The sequence below is a fragment of the Euprymna scolopes genome, chromosome 46, assembly GCF_053919585.1.
Source record: "Euprymna scolopes isolate OS-2025 chromosome 46, ASM5391958v1, whole genome shotgun sequence".
In the NCBI taxonomy this organism is placed as follows: Eukaryota; Metazoa; Mollusca; class Cephalopoda; order Sepiida; family Sepiolidae; genus Euprymna; species Euprymna scolopes.
In genome coordinates this window covers 102,514,378-102,528,801 of record NC_136527.1, presented here as the reverse complement: position 1 = coordinate 102,528,801, position 14,424 = coordinate 102,514,378, and the positions used below count along the sequence as shown (strand labels likewise).

Below are 14,424 nucleotides of genomic sequence, written 5' to 3'. Positions count from 1 at the left end.
ACAACTGCTGCCAGAGACTTATGACGTTTAAAAAAAAACAAAAACAAAAACTAAAGAAAGAAAAAAACAATTAAATCACAACAGACATATGACGTTTAAAAAAAAAGAAAGAAAAAAAAATTAAACTCTTGTTGATTCCCAAACCAATTCCTAACGCGTGAATATTAATGAATAACAGTCTTACCAAATATGCATAGATGCTGTTGATAGAATTTTTATTTCTATGCAATTGTGGGAATTTAAACTCCCAGACTAATTCGATTGCCGCCCTTTATCTCTGATAACCAGAGAGCGACACAGCCATCATATGACTTCTTGTTTCTTTCTTTTCTCTTCCTCTTTTGTGCTGGATCCTCAAGCAGTCAACATGTAACGAAGAGTCGCTCCTGGTGGGGGCATCGGTCACCCAAACAGCTTACCTGACTAAACCCGTCAGCCTCTTATCAATCGCAAGTAACGAACTCTTATTCTTTCTATCTTTTTATTTTTTCTCTTAACAATACATATATATATATATATATATATATATATATTCAAGGGAGGCAATTTGTATAAAGATCACATAATCTATATAATACTAAAAGTCTATGGATCTTGTATGTTTGCAATCAGATTTCCGGTTTTCAACATCCGGTTGCGCATGCGTAAATAGCAACGTCTTCAATCCGTTATTCCAATTTCGGAATTTTTATATCGCTTTTAATACAAACAATTTCATTTAATTTGATCAAATAGTTATTTATATATACAAATAATACATAGATTCATAGATAATTATAATATATATTATAAAATCTATTTATCTATGAATCTATTAATAATATGAAATATTACCCTATACAATTTATGGAAAGAAAACACCTCTCACTTTCCCTCTAATAGATTTCAACATTCCTACTCCCTCTGTTTTCGTTACGTACGCGAGAAATAGTTACGTGTATGTGTGAGAGAGAGAAAAAGGGAGCGATGTAAAACTGGATAGAGTTATCCCCCTTAACTAATGCAGACCTTTTTACTAGAGGGCGTTATTACAAAAAAATTTCTTTTTCTTCTTCCCATGTTTTTTAAAGTCGTCTGCTTACATTTCCAAACGGAAAGCTGAATCGGTAAATGCACACATTTCTATTACATTAAATAGTGTTTTCCTTTACACAATGGGTACTGAATGTTTGCTTAAATTAAATGAAAAAAGTTACATTTTATTTTCATTTTCTATTTAAAAAGCCATTATTAACATGTGGAGAGTGTTTTTTTTATTATTCTGTACTTTCAACTAACAATTTCATTTAAAAGATGATATATCAAAATTTGAATTTAACTATAATAAGGATTATGATACCTGTTCAGTGCATATTTACCTATAAGTATGACCAACCACTTATAATTCAGTAACTGTAATTTAAAAAAAAATAACAATTATAATAAACAGAACGACTCATAGAAATCTATCTATATTCTTTTTTCATTTTAATATACTTTCATAGAAATGCTTCTGTTATGTAAAAAAAAACTATTTTCTTTATGCCACAAGTGTCACGCTCATACATGAATTCCATAGCTAATATAACGTACTGACCCAACGGGTCACGGGTGGTCTAGTAACAATTAAAAATAACAATAAAATAGAATAAATCCAAAATTAAAATAAATCAACATAATACATAAGCAATCCCTACTCAAGATTACTACACGTTAATAATAATAACTACAAGTTAATAATAATAACTACACGTTAATAATAATAACAATGTTTAACAATTAAATAGCAAGCCTAAGATATATGAATTAGATGATGCGAGCATGTGGGCTACATGGCTACATGTATATGTGCTCATGCAAGTTTATATGGCCTAATATAGCCCAATTGATTTCTCCGAGTAAACCTAACAATATTAATCGCAAATAACAATAAGACATAATACACCAAAAACAGAAATCCAAGTTAACTCAAATAAGTATATTATAAAAAAAAATAAGAAAAACTCTCGAAATAACTTCTAACCACTTCGTCATAACACATTGCGTATATAAATGAATACTTATAATTACTATATAATTGAATTAAAGATACAAGAATCCATAAATGAGTATATATACACTGCATAACGAATTAAATAAAATACCCCCAGAATAAGAATGATATCACTAAAATAAAAATAAACAAACAAATAAAAATAAATAAACAAATAAATAATCACAAATTGTTACGTTTCCAACCTGTTTCCCTGGCCAGGAAGAACAACACTCATCACTTCTAGATCTGTTTTTGACCACAGTTCCCGATGACTGCATAACAAAGGCCCACAGCCCACTCGGGAACACTGATCATGCAGTGATAATGGTTGAAATCGCCCTAAACTCTAGAGCCAAAACTGAAGAGCCAATGCTCAAAACAACGAGATATTATAAAAAGGCTGACTGGGAAGCCATCAGGAAACTAATTAGAGATGCCCCATGGAGAAATATTTTTTCTCTCCCTGCTGAACAATGTGCAAACGAGACCCCACTGACTGGTTCAAAACTGCAATCGAAGCGCATGTTCCCATGCGGAAATTTTATAGTAAGCCCAACTCTCCCCAATGGTTTACGTCGACTTGTGCAACTGCCATTGCTCAAAAGCAGCATGCATACCGTAGGTTTAACCGACATAAGTCCAGTTCAAACAGACTGAAGTATATAGAAGCTAGAAATAACGTTAAGAAAGAAATAGCGACAGCTAAGAGAGAATTTACGGAAACCACTAAAAAGCGCATCGAAGCACAAAAACTAGGAACCCGAAACTTCTGGAAAATCTACAACAGTGTAGTAAATAATGGGCAATCAACAATTCCCCCACTAACCAACAATCACGAGGTTGTCTCCTCAGCAACCGACAAGGCTAACATGCTTGCCAGTCGGTTTGCCTCAAACTCCACACTGGACCCTCTAAACCATCCCCTACCTCAATTTCCTATGCGGACAGACGCCACGGTAGACGATCTGATAATCACCCCTGCTCAGGTGCATGCTATCATAAAAAACCTTGACACTTCAAAAGCATGTGGACCCGACCTTATCCCAGCTTTGCTATTAAAAAAGTGCTCAACCGAAGTAGCTCCAGTTCTCTCCAAACTCTACAACAAATGCCTTAATGAAGCTTGCTTTCCGGGCTGTTGGAAAACTGCTTCTGTTGTACCAGTATTCAAGAATTCTGGCGAAAGGACTGACCCATCAAATTATCGCCCCATAAGCCTACTCCCACTTTTTGCCAAAATATTTGAGACCATCATAAACCATGCTCTAGTCCATCATCTTACAGATGCTAAACTTCTGACTGACAAACAATATGGATTTAGACAAGCCTGTTCCACAGCAGACATCCTAAGGGAGGGCAGAGCGGTAGCTCTAGATATATCTAAGGCTTTTGACAGGGTATGGCATGAGGGTCTCCTCAGGAAAATCAGATCATACGGTATCACTGGTAGAACACATAACATAATTAAATCCTTCTTAGATAAGAGAAAAATCCAGGTTGTCCTCAACGGTCGTACATCTAAACAATATGATATAAATGCGGGGGTGCCCCAGGGTTCTATCCTTGGACCTCTATTGTTCCTGATATTCATAAATGACCTCCCCGACAAAATTGCCTCTGAGGTGGGTATATATGCTGATGACACTACACTCTATGGTAGGCACGACAGGAAGACGAATGAACACATTTCTAAAGAAATGGCAGAAACACTAGAGGAAGACCTCCAATCTGTGGTGGAATGAGGACAAAAGTGGTTGGTCGTGTTCAATGCTGCCAAGACTAAACTAGTTTCATTCAATAATTACAAGAACCCCTCTCTACCACCTATAGCAATGGCCAACGACTCTTTATCTGAGAGTACATCTTTCAAACTCCTTGGCCTAACGTCCACAGGAAACATGAGTTGGAACAATTACATTGAAGGCATTGCCAGGGCCGCTGCAAGAAAGGTGGGCTCTCTCTACCGTGCAAGAAAACTACTAACACCCGAAAGTATCCTGTACCTCTATAAGGCCACCATTCGCCCATGTATGGAGTATTGCTGCCACATCTGGGCTGGTGCATCTGCTACTAGTCTCTCGCTCCTTGACAAGGTTCAAAAGAGAGTCGCAAACCTGATAGGCCCTGAACTGGCATCTAAGCTTCAGCCTCTGTCCCTTCGACGAAATGTTGCATCCCTCTGCCTTTTCTACAAGTATTTTAGTGGTGAATGCTCTGACGAACTGCAATCACTTGTGCCCCCACGACGTGAGCACCCCCGACAAACCCGACAGGCTGCTAAATCCCACCCCCACACTGTAGAGATCCCTAGATGTAAAAGATCTTTTTACTCCAATAGTTTCTTCCCCAGAACCGCTAGACTCTGGAATTCCATTCCAGGTCCCTGCTTCCCCAACAGTACTGACGTTCAGAAGTTCAAGTGTAATGTGAACCGACATCTTGCTGCCCAAATCCCTACATAGTACCCCAGTAGTTGTTGCCCCTCATAGTAGCCCCCTACACCAAAGTGGCAATTTGCCTTGTTTGGGGTGAAAATGTAATAAAAAAAACATAAAAAAGTAATGCGATGTTACACCTAACTGAGAAGAAATATCGGTAACGATTATCCCCCTTAGAACAACTCATCAAGTAGTCTCCCTTTACCAACCGATTTATTCAAAGTGCATGCCCCCACCACCTCTCAACCAGAATGCAGAAACACAAACTCAACAAGTTCCGGACAATTGTTTAGTTTCTCACAGTTTTGCATGGTGCTGAAATCAAGTCCTTGGGGACTTTTGGGGCTAAATGAGGGGGAGGGGGCAAATGATGGACTTAGTCATTTCTTTTTTTTTTTTTTTTTGCATGGTGTAGAACACAAATTTACATATGTTAAGGCCTAAAACTGCACCGTTTATTCATTTTCACCAGGATCTGATATCCACTGGGGACTTTGGGAGCTAAATTGGGGAGGGGGCAGTGCTGAACTTAGTCATTTTTTTATGCCTCGTTTACTGTACACTCACAGGGGACCCTGCATGCTTCACTTGTTTTTATCAGAGACATAAGCTACAGCAGTACTATGTGGGGAGTTGGGCAGCAAGATGTCGGTTCACGTTACACTTGAACTTCTGCATGTCAGTACAGTTAGAGAAGCAGGAACCCGGAAAAGAATTCCAAAGTCTTGTGGTTCTGAGGAAGAAACTACTGGAGTAGAAGGCTTACATCTAGGGATCTCAACTGTGAAGGGGTGGGATTTTGCTGTTTGTCGGGGGTATTTACATAAAGGGGATACAAGTGCTTGCAGTTCATCAGAACATTCACCATTAAAATACTTATAGAACAGGCAGAGAGATGCAACATTTCGTCGATGGGACAGAGGCTGAAGCTTAGATGACAGTTCAGAACCTATTGGATTACTTAAGGGGGGGGGGCGTTCATCAAGAATTTGTTTATGTTGGACTTGAAGACTACCAAATTGTAGTCAGCCGGAAAGCAGGTAAATGGAAGGGAGTTCCATAGGTGCGCAGTTCTAAGAAAGAAACTTTGTTCATGGAATCTACGTTTTGGTTTAGGCACAGGTAAAGAGAGCGGGGAAAGTGTTTGAGAGTGGTTTCAGCTATACGGGTGTTTTTCATGAAAGATTGGTGAGGTGGGACCAGAGATTGGAGTAAAACAAGCACAGAGATGCAAAACTGCGATGATGAGACAGGGTTTTAAGTTTGGTAGACAGTGCGGGATTTATTAGTTTAGAGACTGTCAAAAAGTTGATAAAAAACTGATAAAAAATGTATACTTACAGTTTTATTCGTAATGTAAATGGTTCAAGTTAAATTATTACTTACCCCATATACGACGCATTCGATAGATCCAAAGGGCGTTAAACTTGACTTGTCGATTTTCATAGTCTGTGACAGAATTTACAAAGGCATTCTCCCTCAGTTCCAGCATTTCCATTTTAAAAGACTGATGTGAGCAATTAAGTTCTTTCAAGGAAATGTTGACGTCCTCCTACATACAGCGCCTGGTTTCCTAAACGATCACCCATCTGGAACTGACTAGGTTCAACGTTGCTTAACTTCCGTGATCCAACGAGAACTGGCGTGTGAATGTGATTATGTGAAACAGTTACCCATCTAGTACTGACCATGATCAACGTTGCTTATCTAAAGAGATCCAACCAGAACCCGTGTGTCAACGTGATTATGTCCAGTATTGTCAAACAGTCACCCATCTCGTACTGACCATGATCAACGTTGCTTACTCGTGGTCATAATTCAATGGCTAATTCAAATCCAAGACAATGGCAGAATCATTAGAAAATGACATCCAGACTATAATGGAATGGCGCCGCAATGGATGGTTACATTTAATGCTAGTGAAACTTGAAGCTGCTCTCCTTTAAAAATTAAAAGACCTCTCCAACCACTGATATCCATGACAAATAACATCCTACCTGAGAATTCTACTTTCAAACTCCTCGGCCTAACATTTACGGGCAATATGAACTAGAACAAATACATTGAGGACATTGCAAAGAAGGTGGCTTCCCTTTATCGAACTAGAAAACTACTCACACCTGAGAGTATCCTGTGCCTCTACAAGACCACCATTCGCCCATGCATGGAGTATTGTTGCCATATCTGGGCTAGTGCATCTACCACTAGTCTCTCCCTCTTAGATAGGGTCCAAAAAAGAGTCTCCAATCTAATAGGTCCCACTTTGTCAACTAAGCTCCAACCCCTGTCCCATCTCTGTGCCTGTTTTACAAATATTTTAATGGAATATGCTCTCCCTCTCTCCATCCCTCTTTCTCGCTCTTTGTTCACTGAACCTCTTGTTTTTATTGACAAACTTTTTCTTAGTTCCGTCAACTAAGCTACAACCTCTGTCCCATCAGTTTCAAATCGAAAGCAGTTTCACTTAAATTACAGTAATTTGTAAACTAATAATCCAATTGGGGTCAAATTTTGACAGATGTCTTTTGGAGGTTAGTACTTTATGGAAAAGTTGTCATCTTCTTAATACGAGATGCCTTAAATAAGTTTCCAGACTTTTTTGTACAAGCATTAAAAATTGTCGCAGACTCTTTAAAATTCACTGTGTTACTGCTATACATCTTATGAGATAACCGACCAAGCTTTATGATTTCTGGTTCAAATGAACAGCTACAGCAGAAATTGGAATACACTCTACTAAAGCCTGATTGTCTCGGCTGATGAATTTCAAAAATGCAATCTTGACGTGAGGACACCTTAGAAGAACTATATGCAATAAAATTCTGTTCTAAATATGAAATGCCAATATGGAAAATACCGTATGAAATGCTTCAAATTGCTTTTGGACCAACTTGCATGAATCGAGCATGAGTGGCATAAAAGATTCAAGGAAGGCAAGGAGTATGTGAAGGAGCGAGACATCGAAATTTTAGGGATGTGCGAGTGGGTGGGGGTGGTTCAATGACTAACGCGAGGAAAAAAATAATCCGAGATTTGTAAAATCGTAAATGATGAAATAGCGTTGTGCGTTCCGTTGCAGGCGACGTTGAAATAAGCAAGTTGGTTTCATGGTGACGTTGTGCAAAAAAAAAAAAAAAAAAATGTTGAGTGCTGTCACTGAGAACTTTTATGCAGAGCAAAGTAAAAGAAGAAAATGTAAGGAAAATAATTCCCTCTATAAATGAGACCACTTCCTGTGCCTTTTTGGACGTTCAAAAACAAAATTGTCTTGAAGAACTAATGCAACAAAATTATCTCATAGTGATCGAAAAAGCCCAAGATAGGTGATAACGTGATGTTTGGAATATGACTGATGTAGGTGTGGATAAGTGTCGTGTTTGGAATGCAACTGTGATTGTTTTGATAATTGCAATGTAGTTGTTAAAGTGAGTATATTTTCTTTTAAATAAAAAATAATGAATAAAAAAAAATAAAAAATAATAAATAAAAAATAATAAACAATAAAAAAAAATAAATAAAAAACAATAAATAATAAAAAAAAATGGGTTTGTATTACTGTACACACAGATTCGAAAAAGTTGTCAAAAAACAAATATATAACAAATAAATGTTATCAAAGGCAAGATAAGTTACTTTTCTACCAAACTGGATATATTTTTCGTGTTTTTATTCAATGTAACATTTTTATACAGTTTGAAAAACATACAGTGTTTGCCGATGTATTGGAAAATTCAATATGGCGCCTCACTCCCTCTTTAACACGGTATGTTTTGGAAAAGGTGCTATAAATAAAAAACTAGAAAAAATACTATTAAAAACATGCCGACTATATGTCAAGCTATGTCACGGTAACATATATTGAGCGAGTTTTTAACAGGATTTTATCCAGTTTTTTTATTTATAACACCTTTTCGCAAACTTATCGTGTTAAAGAGGGAGTCAGACACCATCTTGAATTTTCCAATACATCGGTAAACACTGTATGGTTTTCGAGCTGAATAAACGTGTTACATTGAATAAAAACACGAAAAATATATCCAGTTTGGTAGAAAAGTAACTTATCTTTCTTTTGATAACATTTATTTGTTATATATTTGTTTTTGGACAACTTTTTTGAATCTATGTGTACAGTAATACAAACCCGAAATAGTAAATAAAAGAATAAATAAAAATAATAAATAAAAAATATATTCAATATTTATTTATCTTCTCACAACGACTGTACATTCCTGCATTGTCCTACCCTTGTAAAAATACCTTTTACGTTGTTATGTTTTTACCCCAGGCAACACAAGGTAGCCCTGCTAGTATTTAATATTTCGTGAATGCAACCGAGATCAGCAAGAGCTCACACAAAGAATTGATACATACAAAGGCGGCAAGTGGATGATCATGCCCGGTGCAATGATTGTACGTAGATGTAAGTTCACATATATTGTTATTTATCACGAAGTTACTCTCCATTCATACCTATATAAAGGATGTGTGTGTCCAAAGAAAGGAATGGGCTAGGCAAACGAGAAAGATTCATTAAGAGGGTGTGTGTGTGTGTGTGAATATGTGTATGTGTGTCCACAGAAAGGAGTGGGCTAGGCAAAGGAGAAAGAGTCATTCCTATACTAAGAAGGTGTGTGTGTATGTGTGTGTGTGTGTGTGCACGCACGCATGTGTGTGTGTATATATATATATATATATATATATATATATATATATATATATATATGCATATGTGTGCTAACAGAAAGGAATGGGCTAAGCAAAGGAGAAAGAGCAGAGTGAGGATAGGCAGGGGGAAATGAGGAAAGAGAAAAAAAAAAAAATAAAGAGATACAAGTTTTAATAGAAATATGTTACGTTTTTGTCCTGGGCAAAAAAAACAAAACAAAAAAAAACAAAAAAAAAACAACAAGAGGACGATCATGGCCTGTGCAACAAATTCACATTAATAATATTAGTCGATCTTAGTCAAGTTATACTCGGAAGTGAAAAGAAATTTATTTTAAAAGATTATAGTTAGACGCTTCGGGAAGTTGTGAAGATCTTGTTGTCATGGTTACAAATTAGTGAAAAGTGTTATTCAAGACAGTTTCAAATTAAAAAAAAAAGGCACTGAAAGGGTTAAGAAGAAAAAAAAACATTTGAGTGAAAAAAAAAAAAGAAAAAAAAAGCAAAATGCAAGATAAATATATTAAAAAATATGACTGCCTTTTTTTTTAGCCGGCTTCATATTCAGTATTTCGGTATAAGTTTTGGTATTATTTCATTTTATATTATTTTATTATTTTTTAAAATTCTGAATTTTTAGATGAGGGCGGATTGTTTATATTCCTTGTATTGATTGGACTATTGTTCTCATCTTGAGTGTTATTTTTGCAACGTTTCGGTCGGGTTAGCCTTAAAATAAATAAAGATAAAGAGTGGGGAAAATTACTGTTATTTGTGCAACATTTCGGTCGGGTTAGCCTTCGATTGTATTTGTAAAAAATTAGTTGACTTTGATAAAGATTGACAGGGAATTATCTCCCTTCTATCATAGAAAAACAAACATTGTCTACCCTTAAAATTTCGGCTATGAAAGGGAGATAATTCCCCTGTCGATCTTAACACAAAAAATGTTTAAAAAGTAAATATAATAGATAATTAAATTTTAGCAGGTCACCTGGCATTACCCGGTCGTAAAATACCTGATATTTTGATTACTGTTGATTTTGTATTTACTATATTAGACCCAATACATTGTAATGATTTATAAAGTAAACAAAAACGTCTCGCGCACCAATATCGAGACTGTTTCGGCTGTTATCTTGGAAAAAAAAAAAAAAGAGAAAAGTTACTGGCTCTGTAGAGGTTTTTGTATTCTTGAAGTTGTTTACTTTGTTTGTTTTTTTATGCCAGGGTCTCGTATTTGTGAAAAAATTTGGTTGGCAAAGGGGAAGCAACTCTAATAAAGTTTGACAGGGGATTATCTCCCTTTTATCATTGAAATATTATTTTTTCAATCAAATTTTTTTTCACACATATGGAACCACGGTGAAAATAACCTCAAAAACAACTCCAAGAATACGAAGCCATCTACGTATGGAACGGATACCATAATATTCAATTTGTTGCACCTTTTCATAGCAAAAGTCCATGCAAAATTTCAGTTAGATCAACTCAGTTGTTTCTAAGAAAAAATGGAATTTACTTTTTTTAATGGAAATTGCTCCAAACAAGGCATGAAGCCATTTGATGTAAGGAGCTAAAAAAAATGTTGACAAATGTGAAGATGAGGATAACGGTGTGCAAAAGAAGCTGTTAAAATTCTGTTACCTTGGTGATTGGTTGGTTGTTTTTGTATTACGGCATATCAACTTTTTTCAGATTATTTAATGCCGAATCTAAAGATTTTGAAGAAAAAATTTTTAATAGAATATATTTGTTGTTTTCAAGTCAGTTTCTATTTAACCCATAGTTGGGACCCTAACAGGTACTACCACTCCGGGTCAGAGTGGACCTGGGGGCAATGGTAATTAAAGGGTGGCTCCACACTCCCCAAAGCCCACAAGCTGGGGCCTCACCACTGGATATAGTTTAAGGTCATATCCAGGACCCGCATTGAGGGACTTTTACCCTCTGCAGGGAGGCAGTCGGCGTATTCTAATGCTCCACCGACAGGGCCAGGTGATACCATTGAAGCACAGGATGGAGTAGGTACTTGCGTTATTGCAAGAGTAAAGAGTGGATGCAGTAAGTTCAGAGAACATTCGCCATTACTAACCAGCAGAGCGTTACCACTGTTGACTAAAGCAAGAGTCTATCAAGTGTTTGTATGCAGTGTGATGATGCGTGAAAGTATAACCTGGCCAATGAAGGTTGAAGACATGTGTTGCATGGGGAGTAATGGTATGCAAATGATATGACGGATTAGATCCAATAACCTCAGAAAAAAAATAAAATCTAGACAGTATAGAGAAATGTGTGCAGAACAGGAGACTTCGTGGCCTAGTGGGTGATACCCTTTTCTCTTCCCTTCAACCTCTCTCTCACAGGAGAGATGTTGCGAACCTGTCTTTGTTTTATCGTTACTACCATGGCAGGTGCTCGTCTGAACTCCAATCTCTGGTCCCCCCCTCTCGCCAATCTTTCACAATAAACACCCGCCTAGCTGAAACCACTGTCAGTCATTTTCCCCACTCCTTATTTGTGCCAAAATCAAAACGTAGATTTCATGAACAAACCTTTTTTCTTAGAAGTGCACGCCTGTGGAACTCTGTTCCGTTTGCCTGTTTCCCACCTGACTACAACCTGGATGTCTTCAAGTCCAATGTAAACAAGTTCCTGATAAACCGTCCCCTTAAGTAAGACACTTTATCAAATCTCCAACGCTGTACACGCAATAACCCCTATCCCCGAGTGGCTTCTGGGCCTTGATAAATGGTGACTACCTTGTAAAAAAAAAAAATGGTCACATTAAAAGGGGCAAGAGTTCTTGGGTTAGAAGATGTAGAACAATATACGGCGCATTCAAGTTGACGTACTGGTTCCTGTTAGATTACCAAAGTTAAGCAACATTGAACCTGGTCAATACTAAAATGGGTGACCATTTGAGAATTTCAGGTGCTGGGTGTGCTCTCCTTTATTTTTTTTTTTTACATGGGGATCACCACTTATCAAGGCCCGAAAGCCACTCAGGGATAAGGGTTATTGCATGTACAGTAATCAATGAGATAGTATTGTAGTAATCATTAGTATTGGGGGTTTTGATAGAGTGTCTTACTTAAGAGGGCGGTTTGTCAGGAATTTGTTTATGTTGGACATAAACATTCGGGAGGAAGAGAAATGAATAAAGACGACTAGAGATAGTTTGTGAGCCAGCATAAAAATGAATAATCGTATAAATGCACATGGCACCAGTCAAAATGAACACACATTCTCACTCACACACAATACAGGCAGGTTGATATGAGTGTGTGTTTGTGTGCACGTGTATGTGTGTGTGCACGTCTGTATGTGTGTGTTTGTGTGCGTGGGTGCATGTATGTTTGTATATATGTGTGTATTTGTGTGTGTGCAGGATTTCCTTCCCGATAGCTTCAGCTTAGAACAGGAGACTTTGATGGTATGGTCACATTGAAAGAATAGTGTGGAACAGCTGACATAGCAAGGTCAACTCATACAGGAAGACCAAGGAAAACATGGGAGGAAATGATGAAAATGGAATCGAGAGGAAATGAATAAAGATGACTAGAGATGAGTTAGTTTGTGAGCCAGTATAAAAATGAATAATTGTGTAAATGCACATGGCACCAGCCAAACTGAACACACATTCTCACTTACGCACAAAACAGGCAGTTTGATACACACACACACACACCACCATAGTAGCAGGTGGGTTATACTGAAGATCTCAGAGGAAGATTAAATCTGAACAGTATAGGGAGATGGACGCAGAACAGGAGACTTTGATAGTATGGTCACATTGAAAGAATAGTGTTGGACAGTTGACATAGCATCAGCTTTTGGTTCATTTTAGCTCCAGACATTTAAAATCTATCTACTATTATATAAAAGTCACTTTGTGTGTGTGTGTGTGTATGTGTGTTTGCGTGCGTGGGTGCATGTATGTTTGTGTGTGTGTTTGTGTGCACGTGTATGTGTGTGCACGTCTGTATGCGTGTATGTATATGTTTGTGTGCGTGGATGCATGTATGTTTGTATATATGTGTGTGTTTGTGTGTGTGTGTGCAGGAGTTCCTTCCCGATAGCTTCCAAAACGGCCGAGCATATCTTTTGCAAATTTCACAAAAAGGTAATTTATATGTCTGGCAGTGTTCTTAGATAGGTTTTGTACAGAAATTCATCTGATAGGTATCGAAAATCGAAAAACCCGATCCCAAATAGTTTTTTTTTTTTTTTTTTTTTTTTTTAAATTTTTACAGGGTAATATTTTACGTTACACTGGCAAGGGAGATAATAAAATTTTCGCAAGTTATTTCTTAAGAAGAAAAAAAAAAAGATGGAATTATTGACATTTGGAAATATAGCGGAGCGGTAGAGCATTCGACTACAGATTGAATTATGCCCTGTTCAATCCGGGGTTTAGCCGACCATTTATTCTTGCACTCAATATATCCGTTTTACTTGACTGTTGTGTTGTAGTTATTTATTTCCCTGTCTTCATTTGAGCTTCAACATTAATAAATTCAATTTTATCAAAAAAAGAAGAGGTACCATTGAAAATCGCCGCCGCATTCTATAATAAGACAAACGCATAAATTAAAATATCATGTTTAAGCGTATTGTACGACCAGGCAACGCCGGGCGTTCAGTTAGTTGGATAAACAGAAATATAACTAAATTAATGGTTAAATAAATCCGATACAGTTTTATTTGGGCAGTCTTGCAGTTAAGTCCCGACAAAGTTCGACAACTCTGGAAGGGTCAAATCAGTATTTTACACCGTCAAATCACGAATATTACGAATTATTAGTTTTAAAATAAAAATAAAAATTGTAATTTATATAAAAAATATTATATAATAATATAAAAAATATTATATAATTAATATAAAAAACTATTATATAATTACTATAAAAAATATTATATAATATAAAAAAAATATGCATTAGTACCGAATATGTAATTAATATAAAATATATAATTAATATAAAAAATAGTATATAATAATATAAAAAAATATTATATAATAATATAAAAAATATTATATAATTAATATAAAAAAATATGTAATTAATATAAAAAATATGCATTAGCACCGAATATGTAATTAATATAAAATATATTATATAATCAATATAAAAAATATGCAAATTTGTTCCATTCCCATCTAATGAAGGAGTTGTGGGGACGGCGTGAGAAAAGACACGCATTTCCACAAATTATTAAAAGCATAAGACAACAATGCACTTTTTAAGAAATGTTTCATTTTTAAAGTTGTTTTATTTTGTATAAATTTATATTTTGTTACGT

At 36.2% G+C, this 14,424-nt stretch overlaps 1 protein-coding gene across 3 annotated transcripts in view; it reads right to left on the bottom strand.

Moving 5' to 3' along the window:
- The window catches only part of LOC145271224 (NAD(+) hydrolase sarm1-like), a 266,101-nt gene that overhangs the window by 7,869 nt on the left and 243,808 nt on the right, over nt 1-14,424 (bottom strand). The gene's annotated exons all lie outside the window — the stretch shown is intronic.